At 39.3% G+C, this 13,834-nt stretch overlaps 1 pseudogene; it reads right to left on the bottom strand.

Moving 5' to 3' along the window:
* Positions 1 to 2,412: 2,412 nt before the first annotated feature.
* On the bottom strand, positions 2,413 to 2,997 carry LOC127786297 (uncharacterized; annotated as a pseudogene).
* Between the last annotated feature and the right edge of the window lie 10,837 nt (positions 2,998 to 13,834).

Raw genomic sequence — 13,834 nt, forward strand, 5'->3', positions numbered from 1 at the left:
ACGTTGGTCGCTGCCACAGTGGCACTGCCTGGCTTGCCAGCGGCACTGCCTGACTCTACTTCTCTGTAATCGTTTTGGTGTCATAAACTCCTCTCATGGAGTTCAAGTATGCTCTTCCTTCATCTGCATTTAATACCCTGAGTTTTGGAGTATTGTTCTATCTTCTTGGACTCTGAACATCCACTTTCTCGGACAATCAATTTTACTATTTTCTGCTTTTTAATGGTTCATGTAGTTAGCCATCATGGCAATCAATCGATCCATGGTCCTAGAGTGTGTTATCCTTTTCTATGCTGTCGTCCTCGATTTATTCTACTGTCAGCTGCCCTTTGACATGTTATTGGCGGTGGACTTGCTAAAGCAGTATGCGGGTGGTCAAGTTATGAACAAAGGGGGCTAAAATACGAGCTGTGATGTGGCGATGAATGAAAAATGGGAAAATTGGACAAGAACCCAGGAAGGTAAGTAGAATATGAAAGTGGTCCAAGTAATTATGATAGCAATCAAGTCAGATGCTGATTAAATCAATTGTTCGGCAGGAATTATCAAGTCACCTTGGTGCTTTGCATTGTCAAATGGCAGATGTCCAATAGCATCTCAGGTAAATAGCTCCGCTTCTTATATTAATAACTTGAGCTGTATATCGAATTATCTACTCTCATTGGATAAATAATGCAGCAAATATGCATATATGTCTACATTTTTCTATTCGGTGCTGTATTCAGTAGTGGTTTGGTGGCATATGATCTTAAAAGGCCCCCTTCTTCACACACACACACACACACGAATTGAGCAACACATACGCCAACGTTACATGCATGTCCTTCAGTTATTGGATCAACCACAGGAAGGTTAAGAATATTGACCATATAAGAGGAATTTCACTAAGTTCTAATAGAATATCTGAATCACATCGTAATTCATAAGGAATCTCGATTAAGTTCTAATTAACTTTGGTACATCATGTTGCCTGACTCACTACATAATATTTGGAGTGCTAATGCCAATTCATATAGTGCTCTGCTATCACTATTTCAGTAGTGCATATACTGTTAATCAAAATAATTTCATTTTGTAACTTGTATATATATATATATATATATCTACATGAGGACTTTGCAAAGCAACATCTCAGGGGCCTACAATGAGTTGTTGCTCGGTAAGAAGTTTTAGTATCAAAATTCATAATATGCGCGCTACAGGTCCAAAGTACTGTCCTTGCTAGATTCAGTTCCAAAATGAGACAGTTCTCACCAGGATAACAGGTGACAGAAAACTTTGTCGTGGTTCCATAGCAGTTGCGTGTGGAGGGGCAGCAGCTTATGAAGCCACGTCTTGTTTCATCAGAGGTAATATTGAGCTAAAGATGATAAATTTAGAAACTTCAGAAGATGGCATGAACTGAACTTACTGACAAATGCTTAATTCAGAAAACTGACAAGATCTCACGAACTAACACAAGAAAACATGGTCTTTATGCACTGACTTCGGGTGTTCAGCGAGCAGGGCGTTGCAGTCTTGCTGAGCTACCAGGTCTACTTCAGTATGAGGAAGCGGTCAACCAACAACGTCGGCAGCAAGCACATGCTGGAAATGAGACTGTGTTAATCTTATTAAATCAAAAAAAATAGTTCATGTTATGCCATTTATCTAGTGTAATTACAGTTGTATATGTTCTTTTGTATGCTTATGCTGCCATCGGCCAATCTATGCCGTTAGGATATACATGTAAGAACTCAGAAGCGCGGTGTAGATCAATTGAAAATCGGTTGATTTTTTTCTCACAAAACAAGCATATTATAGATAAATGGTCTCTGATTTTCTTTTCAGCCTGCCTAAATTGTAATATTTGTAAAATAATGAAAGGATACTTGAAAGTTGATGTTTGACGTCGGTTCCATTGTAAAGGAATTTGAGTTCAAGTTTAGAAAGAATTTTGTTCAAATTGGAGACTCCAACGTGTTTGATCAATTGAAAGCAATCGTGACGAATTATCCAACTTATTTTTAGAGCTATATGAAATAATCACATATTTATGAGTACGTATTTTTCTTTTTAGAGCTATATGGAGTAATCACATATTTATGAGTAAGTATATGTTTATTAGTATCAAGACTCAATAGTCTCCTTCTAATTTGATTCCATTCAATAGGTATCGACGTGATGGCGTGCCTTGCACGTGCACGCTCACTAGTAAAGAAAAATGGGGAAGAGGAAGGCAGCCCAAAGGCTCGACTGCTGCAAAAAAAAAAGTCAGAAGATATAGGGATCCAGAAGTTGGTAAGCAAAGAAAGAAATAAGGACCCAGTATTAGCAACAAAGAAAGAAAACCTGAGCGCAACAATCGCTACCCGCCAGGCATTTACTGAGCCGCATCCAAGCAATCAACGTGGCCGAGCTGCGTTGCCATCATCACAGGGACTCCAGAGGCAACCACCTCCACCACCTTGATGACAGCGAGGCGGAGTCCTTGATATGTCGGCGTTGGGATCTGCCGACGGAGGAGCAGCCCGATGCAAGGCGATGCAGAGGCGAGGGGGTGGTGCCAGGCCAACGCAAGGCGTGGGAGAGGCAGGGGATCGGCGCCGACTACTGTGGAGAGACGAGCAAGGCACGACGCCATCCCTGTTGCAAATCCCACCGGCAACGCGTAGGAGATCGGCTTGGCAGGTGAGGACAACGGCCCCGGCGACTCCGGACGATGGTGATCTGGCGGCGCAGAGGCGGGCGCGCAGGCGAAGAACGGGGGCGGCCCGGACAAGAGTGAGCGGAGGGCAGCGAGTGTCGCTGTCCCGACAAAGATGCGGCGGCTGTTGAGGGGGAGCGAGAGCGACGGAGAGAGGGGAAAAGAGGGGGGCTGTGGCGGCGTGGATCGTTGGATTGAGGGGAAGAGAGGGGGACGTCGACGTTGGGGAACAGGGAGGAGAGGCCACCGCTAGTGGTGGACGACGCGACGGCAGTGGATGAGCCAATGGAGGAGGAGTCACGGTGGGACATTGCAACGGTGGAGGTAGTCGCCGTCGATGGTGGTGGGTGAGGAGATCGGTGGTAGAGTGGATGGCGGTGGCGAGGAAGGGGACGATGGCGGCTGGGTTTTGGTGGATTTGGTTTGGGATTGGCTAGGGTTTGGGGAACCAGGGATATGAAGCAATCACAACGCGGTTTTACCAAAATAACCCTAGTGCGTCCATAGTAGTTATTGAATTGTTTGGATAAAACGGTCAATACACCTTGAAAATGTTTGGCTTGACCGCGAAGTGGCTTGAGTCTGAAAAATTTTGGCACCTGCCCAAAAAAATTTGGCGCCCTATCTTTCTATAAAAAAAATAGTTTCAAAATATTAAAACTTCGAATCAAATTTTATCATACTAAATGAACTCATGTGAAAAAGTTGTCAAAAACAAAATTGTAGAACTCATTGAGATCTACCAATTTTCTTTTGGTCATTTCTCCATCCGAGTTTAATTGAACTATATAAAATTTGAATTTTAAAATAGAAGAAAATCAAATAATTTTTCGGATAGTAAATGATTTCAAATAGGACAGTTGTCAACAACAAAGTTGTATAACTTATCAAGATCTACAACTTTTGTTTTGGTCATTTTTTTATATGACTTTGTTTGAACAGTTTAAATTTAAATTTCAAATTATGACAATTTCAAGCAACATTTACAAGTACTAAATGATTTTAACTAAAAAAGTCATCAATAACAAAGTGGTATAACTCATCAAGAACTATAACTTCTATTTGGGTCATTTCTTCATCCGAGAAAGTGATTTGTAACATTGTTCACAAAATGTGCATATCTCTTATATAGTTTATAAACTATAACATAGATATGTAATTTGTGTGAACAATGTTACTATCATTTTGTCGGATGAAGAAATGACCAAAATAAAAGTTATAGGTACTGATGAGTTATACAACTTTGTTGTTGATGACATTTTCATTTGAAATCATTTAGTATTTGAAAATGTTGTTTGAAGTTGTCATAATTTGAAATTCAAATTCAAATTATTGAAATGAAGTCATATAGCAAAATGACCAAAACAAAAATTGTAGATATTGATGAGTTATACAACTTTGTTGTGATTACCTTTCCAGTTGAAATCATTTAATATTTGAAAATATTGTTTAAAGTTGTCAAAATTTGAAATTCAAATTTTATATAGGTCAATCAAACTCAGATGGAAAAATAACCAAAATAAAATAAGTAGATCTCAATAAGTTATACAACTTTGTTTCTGATAACTTTTTCACATAAATTCAGTTAGTATGATAAAATTTGAACAGTAGTTTTAATATTTTGAATTTAATTGAAAGGAGGGACGTAGAATGGACTTCTCAGCGAGAAAAGAGCAAATGGGCTGGCCCATAACAGGCCTTCTTTCATCCCATCTCTTTTTAACCTTTTTTTTTCTTTTTATTTTATTGTACCACTGTGAAATAACACACAAAAAATCATACTAAATAAAATTATGTGAAAAAGTTGTCAAAAACAAAGTTGTATAACTTATTGAGATCTACTAATTTTATTTTGGTTATTTCTCCATCTGAGTTTGATTGACCTATATAATATTTGAATTTCAAATTATGACAACTTCAAACAATATTTTCAAATATTAAATGATTTCAAATGAAAAAGTCATCAACAACAAAATTGTATAACTCATCAATATCTATAACTTTTATTTTGGTCATTTTGATATATGACTTTGTTTCAATAATTTGAATTTGAATTTCAAATTATAACAACTTCAAACAATATTTTCAAATACTAAATGATTTCAATTGAAAAAGTCATCAACAACAAAGTTGTATAACTCATCAATATCTATAACTTTTATTTTGGTCATTTTGCTATATGACTTTGTTTCAATAATTTGAATTTGAATTTCAAATTATAACAACTTCAAACAATATTTTCAAATAATAAATGATTTCAATTGAAAAAGTCATCAACAACAAAGTTGTATAACTCATTAATATCTATAACTTTTATTTTGGTCATTTCTTCATCCGACAAAGTGATAGTAACATTGTTCACAAATTTTACATATCTCTTATATGGTTTTATAAACTATAAGAGAGATATATAAATTTTGTGAACAATGTTACTATCACTTTGTCGGATAAAGAAATGACCAAAATAAACGTTATAGATATTGATGTGTTATACAACTTTGTTGTTGATGACTTTTTCAATTGAAATCATTTATTATTTGAAAATGTTGTTTGAAGTTGTCATAATTTGAAATTCAAATTCAAATTATTGAAATAAAGTCATATAGCAAAATGACCAAAACAAAAGTTGTAGATATTGATGAGTTATACAACTTTTTTATTGATGACTTTTTCAGTTGAAATCATTTAGTATTTGAAAACATTGTTTGAAGTTGTCATAATTTGAAACTCAAATTCAAATTATTGAAACAAAGTCATATAGCAAAATGACCAAAACAAAAGTTGTAGATCTTGATAAGTTATACAACTTTGTTTTTGGTAATTTTTTATTTGAAATCATTTACTATCCGAAAAATTATTTGAATTGAAAGGAGGGAGGCAATATAGACTTCTCGGTGAAGGAGGAACAAAAGGGCTGGGCTGGCGGCCCGAAGAGGGAGGAGGGAGAGAAAGGCTGCGGGCTGAGGGAGGGAGAGAGTAATACTTGGGCCGAAAAAGGCCCAAGGACAGAGAGAGGAATTTCAATTTGTTTTTCATTTATTTTAATAGGTTAAATGAATTTTGTAGTATTAAAATTAGTTATTGAGTATCGAATATTCACGGAAAATTTCAGATAATTATTTCGACCATGTAGAATATTAGAAAAATATTTCCGACCATGATTTTTAAGGGAAAATTTTAGTTTCCTCATTAATTCACTTGATTAAATTACTTTAACTTTAATATATTTTTCTAGAAATGCATTATATAAATTTATGACGTTTGCTTTGTACCCTTTATGACAAATTAATATTCGTCACGATGTCCCATTGAAAAACTTTATGACGATTTCTAGTTGGTATTAACGATGAACATCTTTTTTCGTCACTAAGCCACCCCATCTCATACTAATCGTCATAAAATGGAATGTGCTAGTGACGAATAGCTCCGACGTCATGAGGAATTCGTCACAGAAGGTCATATTTCTTGTAGTGAAGGGAGATGACAACGACGATAGGGAGGGGCGGCAACCTCAAGGACAGATGATCCGTCGGAGGTCGCGACAGGAGTGGCAAACTCTCCCCCTCCCTCTTGGATCCCACTGCCTCTTTCTCTCCCTCGCACATGGATTCGCATGGGAGGGGGAGAGGCCACCGGCCGCCCGCCCCATATGTCACCGATAGATTCGCCCATCTCCCTCTCGCGCGCAGTTCCTCCAGCGGTGGCAATGTGAGGTGTAGGTTCGGCGGCAGGGACACCAGGGAGGGCAGTAGCGACGGTGATGACGAAAGTCACCGGGCATAGGAGAAGCGATGGCGATGGCTACCGGGCACAGGAGTGATGGATGACATTCGCTGGGCACGGGAGCGGTGGCCACTTCTAGCTAGGGCTTTAGAAATTTCTTTTTGAACTTATTTTGCTGAAAATTCTTTTTTCAGGCGAGTGGTCGCCCAAGAAAGTTCCACATATTCCTTCGTGCACTTCACACATAACCACTTTGGCTTCTTCCAAACTTAAGCACTTAAGCAAAACTTCATCAATTGTCCGATAATAAAGATCATCATCCAACACAACATATTTAAGAGCTCTATACTTCAACTTCCTTGATGTCGATTGAGAAGGATTTTTTAAATATTCAAACATTTCATACCTCCAATCATCGGCTTGTATAGCAACAATTTCAATCTCTACATCTTTCAAAATCAGCTTGTATCCAGATGCACCTTGAGCTAGATCATTGGCTTCAACATTCTGTTATCTGGGAATATGTTTCATAGAAACCATCTCGAACTCTTTCATTAACTCTTGACATTTTTCATTATAAACTCTCGAGACATCATTCTTGTACTCATACTCTCCAGACAATTGATTGATTACTAACAATGAATCACCCATAATTTCAATAGCATCAGCTTCAACTTCCTTCAACAATTGTAATCCCTTCAATACTACCTCATATTCTGCTTGATTGTTAGTATAATATAGTTTAATTGTAAAGGCAAACTCAAAAATTGCCTCCCAAGGCGATATAATCACTAAGCCGATACCTCAAACATGAGTGCACACTGACCCATAAAAAAATATAGTCCAAGGTACTCACTCAACATATCCAAGTGAATCATTGCGGTATTCCACAATGAAATCTGCTACCGCTTGTCCTTTTACCGCCTTAGTTGATTCATACCTTAGATCAAATTCCGTCAAATCCAAAATCCACTTTCCAATCCTCCGTTTCAACACAGGAGCCGTTAGCATGTACCTGACCACATCGGCTTTGCAAACCACTATGCACTCATTTGAAAGTAGATAATGCCTCAACCTTGTACATGAAAAATATAGACTTAAGCACAATTTCTCCACTCGGGTATACCTTGTCTCAGCATCCAAAAGTCTTCTACTTAGATAAAATATAGCTCTTTCCTTGCCTTCAATCTCCCGGATTAACACAGAGCCGATCGTTTTTTCATTGGTTGATAAATATAGCTTGTAGGGTACCCCTTTCTGTGGTGGTATCAAAACTGGAGGAGAACTCAAATATTCCTTATACTATCTAAAGCTCTCCTTGCTTCTCCCCCCAAACAAATTCTTGATCGGTTTTGATCCTCAGCAATGGAGTATATGGCATCAAGTTCACAGCTGCTCTTCCATCAACCAACATCTTGGACGTTGGCTTCCCATTAACAAAACTGTTGACGTATAATGGCTTAAGATGCCGATGCTCTGTCCCATTAGGCTTCTCAAAAATAGCTTGCTATGGTGATAATACTAACTTGGCTAGAGATTCTTCAAAAACATCGTCACCAGCTTGTTTTGCGTTGTACTCTGCTGGTAGCACAAAAACCATGTTTACTGAAGAAGAATGCTTGATCTTTTGTTTTATCGGCTCTGACCTCATCGGCTGGCACCACTTTGCTCTTAACCCACCACTCCTTAGTGCACTTCAGCAAATTATCAATCTCCTCTTCAATTTCCTGCATCTGCTCCCTATTTCTCATCCTTTGAACTCGTCTCTTCTTGTTCTTTGTAAAAATACCATATGGACAACATTGTGGATTTCTGACTCTAGGCTTATCTTCAGCTTTTTCCTCAAAATAATCTTGATGAATTGGCCCCAACCTCTGATGCATAGGTAACTTTTTCTGAATTGGTCAATTCTCATCTCTAACATTATTTTTGTCTACTAGAATTCCCAATATATCTCACATTAGGATCATTGCACCCTAGGCAATCTTCAATTGATGGCAGTCTCGTACCCTCATTCCAGCAAAATCTGGAAATTTCACACCGCCAATGAGGATCAAAACAATAGCCATCATCCTGATACTGCCTTTGATCTTCTCTCTCTTATTTCCTTTGATATTTGTTAATCATCCTAGTAGAATTAAACTTGTTCGTCCGATATCCTCTCTTATCGGCTTGATCATTACTCCTAGTATGCACTATGTTGACTGAGAAAGGATGTCCATCAATCTTCATCGGCTTCTTGCCATCCTCAAACTTGATTCTGCCTTATTCAATAGCCGGATGGATTTGCCGTCTTAACAACTTGCACTCATTAGTATTATGAGATCCTGTATGATGCCACTTGCAGTATATCCTTTTCTTCAACTCTTCAGCTGATGGAAAGACATGCCCTGCTAGAAGCTAAATAGAGTATGTTTTTCTTGAAGCAATAAGTCAAATATCCTATCAGCTTTGTTAATATCAAAGTCATATCTTTCTTCCTTCCCAGTATTTTTTACCCATTGGCAAACAATAGTCTCTTTGTTCCTAGACCACCCTGCCAAGCCAATTTGTGGGTCCTTATCTTCTGAATCAGATGTGTAACCGTATATGTTGTTGACATTATTTCTCTTTTTAGCAAACCTCTTAGAAGTTAAGATGTGTGCGTGTGTGTGTGTGTTTTCAGGTATGAGTGTGCGCGCATTTGTGAGTGCATGTGTTTGTATTGTGTTTGATTTTTTTGCACAAGGGCTTAGAGATTGTAAATTGTGAATTCGCTTTCATGGGCGTGGACATTTGGTTAATACTAGGTTATTCCCATACTTTGCTGCGGGAATTAAGCAATTCTCAATATATTTTTTCAACATATTGATAAGTATAGATTTGATAAAATATTGTGCAAATGATATGAAAGGTGATGATTGGATATGTTTGCATGTTGATTTGCATAATTAAATAAATTATAGATGACATTGTATGCTTGCATTAGGCTAAATATGCAGATGTGTTGCCTGACATTATAAATACTAGGTGATTCCCCGTGCTTTGCTGCGGGAATTACTAAGCAATTCTCAATATTTTTTTTTGACAATCAAGCTAGGAGAAAAAGGAAAAAAATAATGAAACATCAGGGTTTATCAGTACTTATCATCAAACAAATAAATGATACCCACGCTTTAATGCGAAACATATTGATAAGTATATGTTAAATATTATAAAAATGATAGATTTGTTAAAACATTGTGCAAATGATGTGAGGGGTGATGATTGGATATGCTTGTATGTTGATATGTACAATTAAATAAATTGTAGATGATGTTGTATGCTTGCATGAGGTTAAATATGTATTTATTGCTAGTGGGTGATGATGTGGCATGATTGCATATTGAGCTTTAGATTTAGTAGATTTGCATATGGACCACCCTTTGATTTGGCTTATTTATATATCCTAAATAGTACGAAAATAAGTACATGCATGAAGCCATGTCATCAACAATCCTAAGCCATTTGATCGCGTTAGTATAAAATTATTAGCCAATGGATTAAGGAGTTACTTATTCGCATTTATTTGTGAACTATTTAATTAGAGTAAGCGGAGAGATGGAGGAGAAAGCAAAACGGCGTGGGGAGGAGAAGCGCCCGGGGGGAGGGGGGTGGATGAGAGCGGCGCGGGGATGCGAGGAGAAGCGAGAGCGGCCGGCGGCGGGCCCGCGCCTGGCGCTCGCGATTGGGGAGGGACCGTGCGCGGTCGCGTGGGGAGAGCGACCGGTGGCGGGCCCGCGCCTGGCGCGCGCAGGGGCTGGTGGGGAGGAGAGAAGTCGCGCGCGCGATGTGGGAGAGGACCGCGCCCGGCGGCGGTGGCGGAAGATTTGGTGGCTCGGTGGAGGGAGGCAAAAGAGCTGTGGGATAGAATACATCGAACCCGTTGGAACCATCTCGATCGAACAGTTGGGATTAAAAGGGTGACGTGGCTTCACCAGAACTCAGGAAAATCCTAATAACTGCACTAAGTGGGAATCACTTGTATAGTATTATAGGATTATGTCAAGCTATTCGGGGTGAAAATGATACGAAAATTTGCCAACCGGGATGGTGGTGGTGACTCGAGAGGAAAAAATGGCATGGTGTGGGCAACGGCAACAATGTTGGAAAGGAAGGCACGGTGTTGATAGATCTCTCTCGCAAGTTTGCCTTCCTGCAGCAGAAGTGGTAGAAGAGGAAAATTAGAGAGGGGGGTGCGGCAGTTAGATGACATCACCTCTCGTTGACAATGGGATCACCTGATCAGGCTGCATGGCGAGGCGAGGGGTTGACAACAGTGGCTGAGAGGGAGAGGCGAGTGATTCTGGGCCACTAATGGAGGGGGAGGAGATCACGTGGTGAGAGAGGTAATTACGCACAGTACTTTCACTGGGGCACGTGTGTGGATAGTGAGATCATAGGAAAAGGAAATCAGGGACGTTTGTTTGCACGCAAATGGTGTGGGGCATCGGATTTGATAAATGATGACTGATGATGGCCATGGATATAACAAGCTTGTGCATAGATCGATAGATAATTTATGCACATATTCTCTATAACAGTTTGAAATTCAATACTATTATCATGCATTGTGAATGTGTGATGATACAATGACATATAAAACTTGGATTAGAAAAAATACCCGTGCGTTGCAATGGGTGAAGACTATTTTAGTCTTACTATTATTGTTATACGACTTAGTTAGGGTAAAAGTCACTAGGAGAATTCGCTTCGATTTTTTTTTTAGAAAATCATAAGCTACAATTAGAAGTCCAACTCTCATCTCAAGTTACCATGCAAGTTTTTCTTAAAAAGATTTCTTATACGACTCCTTCTGTATTCTTTGCTTTTCTTGGTATGTCGTTATTTGCTTTTCTTGGTATGTCGTTCAATTCTGCTTCGCTTAACTTGAACTGACCATTTCACTTTTCACGTTGCTGCTTCACTCTTCTATTATTGACCACACACTCTCTCTTTCATCAACCTTTTCCTGTTGCAACACTGTCAATTTCTAGGATCGACAATATATTTTAAGAGGTGCGCTAGATCAAGGAGAGATGGTGACGCAAGCGTTTATCCTGGTTTTCTGGTGTGGCTTTTTTTTATTATTATTATGTGATTTTTTTTGTTGGAATCATCGGCTTGATTTCTTAACTTTTAACTTGTGATTCTTTTTCTCCTTTTGGATTGGATTAAATGGATCCGGAATCCTAGAACGGGGTAGAAAGAAAACCGGACATGTAAAAAAAAATTAGCGCGTATCTCGTACGGACGAAAAAAATTAGCGCGGACGGACGGACTAAAAATCGCACACGGACGAAACGGACAAGGGACAATTCCAACCTGACGGAGTAGTATGCTTAAATATAAAAATTGCAACATCTCTCTGAATTCCAACCTGAGTATGCATCCATAAATGATTTTGCAATTACCTCAGAACTCAGAAAAAGAACGAGGTGATTACTTTCTAAAATAAAGAATATGCATCCATTTTGCAATTGAGGGAGGGTGGAAGCCTCTGCCTCTTGCCTCCCTCTCCAGCAATAGCCCCACCTGTCAGGGAGGCTGGAAGCCTTCGCTACAAGAAATGAGTCGTGGTTTGTGAGCGCTCAACGCAACGGTCGGAAAGATCCCACCTTCCCACACAAATCCAGTTTCGCTCTAGCCCCAAACCCTAGCCCCATCTCTACGGGTCCGGATCGGCTGCGCCCCCGCCGGAGTCAGCTGCCGCATTGCTCGCCGAGGGGCCTCGCCGCCGGTGGGATGTCTCGGCCGTCCACTTTTGCCCGGTCAGTTCGTTTCGTTCCCCTGCCACTTTTCGATTTCGTGTCCAATCTATCTGGTTTTCTGGTGTGGCTTGTAGAGGGATCTCGCCATCATCGATCGCCTACCGGAGCAACTGCCGGTCCAGGAGGCCGCTGCGTCTCGCCGCATCCAATCTGGTTCGGTTGGATTTGGGTTTCGTGCCAGCCTTACCTGGGTTTCGGTTTCTTTTACTTCTCTGAGTTGGATTGCCCAGTCTCTTGTGCCTTTTTTTATTCGAGTTCCCTTTTCCTGGTTCGCAATACCAAGTTGGTCATGTGCTGGGGCTCGTGCTTAATGACTACGTGCGTGCTTTTTCTCCTACTTGTCTGATTCCTTCGCGGCAAGTTTGGCACGATTCGACCGGTGGATTGATTTGGGTTTTCCTTTTGTTGTACTTATGGCGAGATGTGCGATTGGAGCGGTGGATTGATTTGTGCTCGTTTCTGTTGTCCTCATGACGAGATGTGCGCTTCGAGCGGGTGGCTGAGCGATTTGGAAATATGAACGGTGGATTGATTTGAGTATGTTTTGGTTTATACTCTGTTGATTTGATTAGTTTGTCAGCCCATAGGGTGAGAGGCACATACTCATGAATAATTGATGTAATTTTGGTTCTTGTGTTGAGATGCATGTTTTCAGAGGCCGGTGGATCCAATTTTTGTTTGTTCATCTTTGCTATGAGAAGTTCATTTCAGTGCAGGATGTGATTCTGTTTTAGTTTATATTGCTTTGTCCAAGACTACAATCAGTCCTGCATTTGGGTGGCAACCCTTCTCACTAACAGAATTAGTTATGCTTTTGTTGAAGAATATGATTAAGGGATGGGTTGCTTTTGCTGTGTCATATCTTTTGATTGCTGTTGTACTTCTAAATGAGAAAGTAATATTTTTGTTGCTCTGTGGAGAGGTAACAGTTTGCTGAATTCCTAAATGTGTTTTTGGCTTTTTGATTATATGTGATATGCTTCAGCTGGTTATATGCTATATTGACTTAAATGAAGTTTGTGATTTTATTTAGAGAAAAGTTATTTTCCTTGATACTTGCATCAGCATCTGATACATGCATAGGAAAATGCCCTTGGTTTTATATTTTTTTTCCCTCATGTTTTTCTTTGTTTGGTTGTGGTGAGTTACTACATGTAGAAGCACATGTCTTCTGGGTCAATTAGTACTACATCCATTAGGCATAATCATTGAAAGAGTACCTAATCGGCTAGCTGAAAGCTGAATATACAAAATCACATAGCCATGCCATTTTGTGCAATTGTGATGCTTGAATAATCAAGGAAAACAAAAAAAAATCAATTAGCTCATCCATCTGATTGTCCCACTGCTCACATCGTTTTTCATCTAATCCTTGGTAATTTATTATGTTTGTAATACCTGTTTTACTCTGCTATTTGCGTAGGCAACACAGAGGGAACCTTTCATTATCTGCAATTTTACATTGTAATATGAACTACTGCTATTAAAATATATTTTAGTCTCTCTTTTCTCCCTTTTTTGACATGACCTATAGTTCCTATGATCATCTTTTGTTAATGCTTTTTATCTAAGCAAAATCATGCACTGGTGTAAAACTCGAGCATGTTTCCCAAAGTTTTGTAGTTGGTCTATATAT

This window comes from Oryza glaberrima, chromosome 10, assembly GCF_000147395.1.
Source record: "Oryza glaberrima chromosome 10, OglaRS2, whole genome shotgun sequence".
NCBI lineage: Eukaryota > Viridiplantae > Streptophyta > Magnoliopsida > Poales > Poaceae > Oryza > Oryza glaberrima.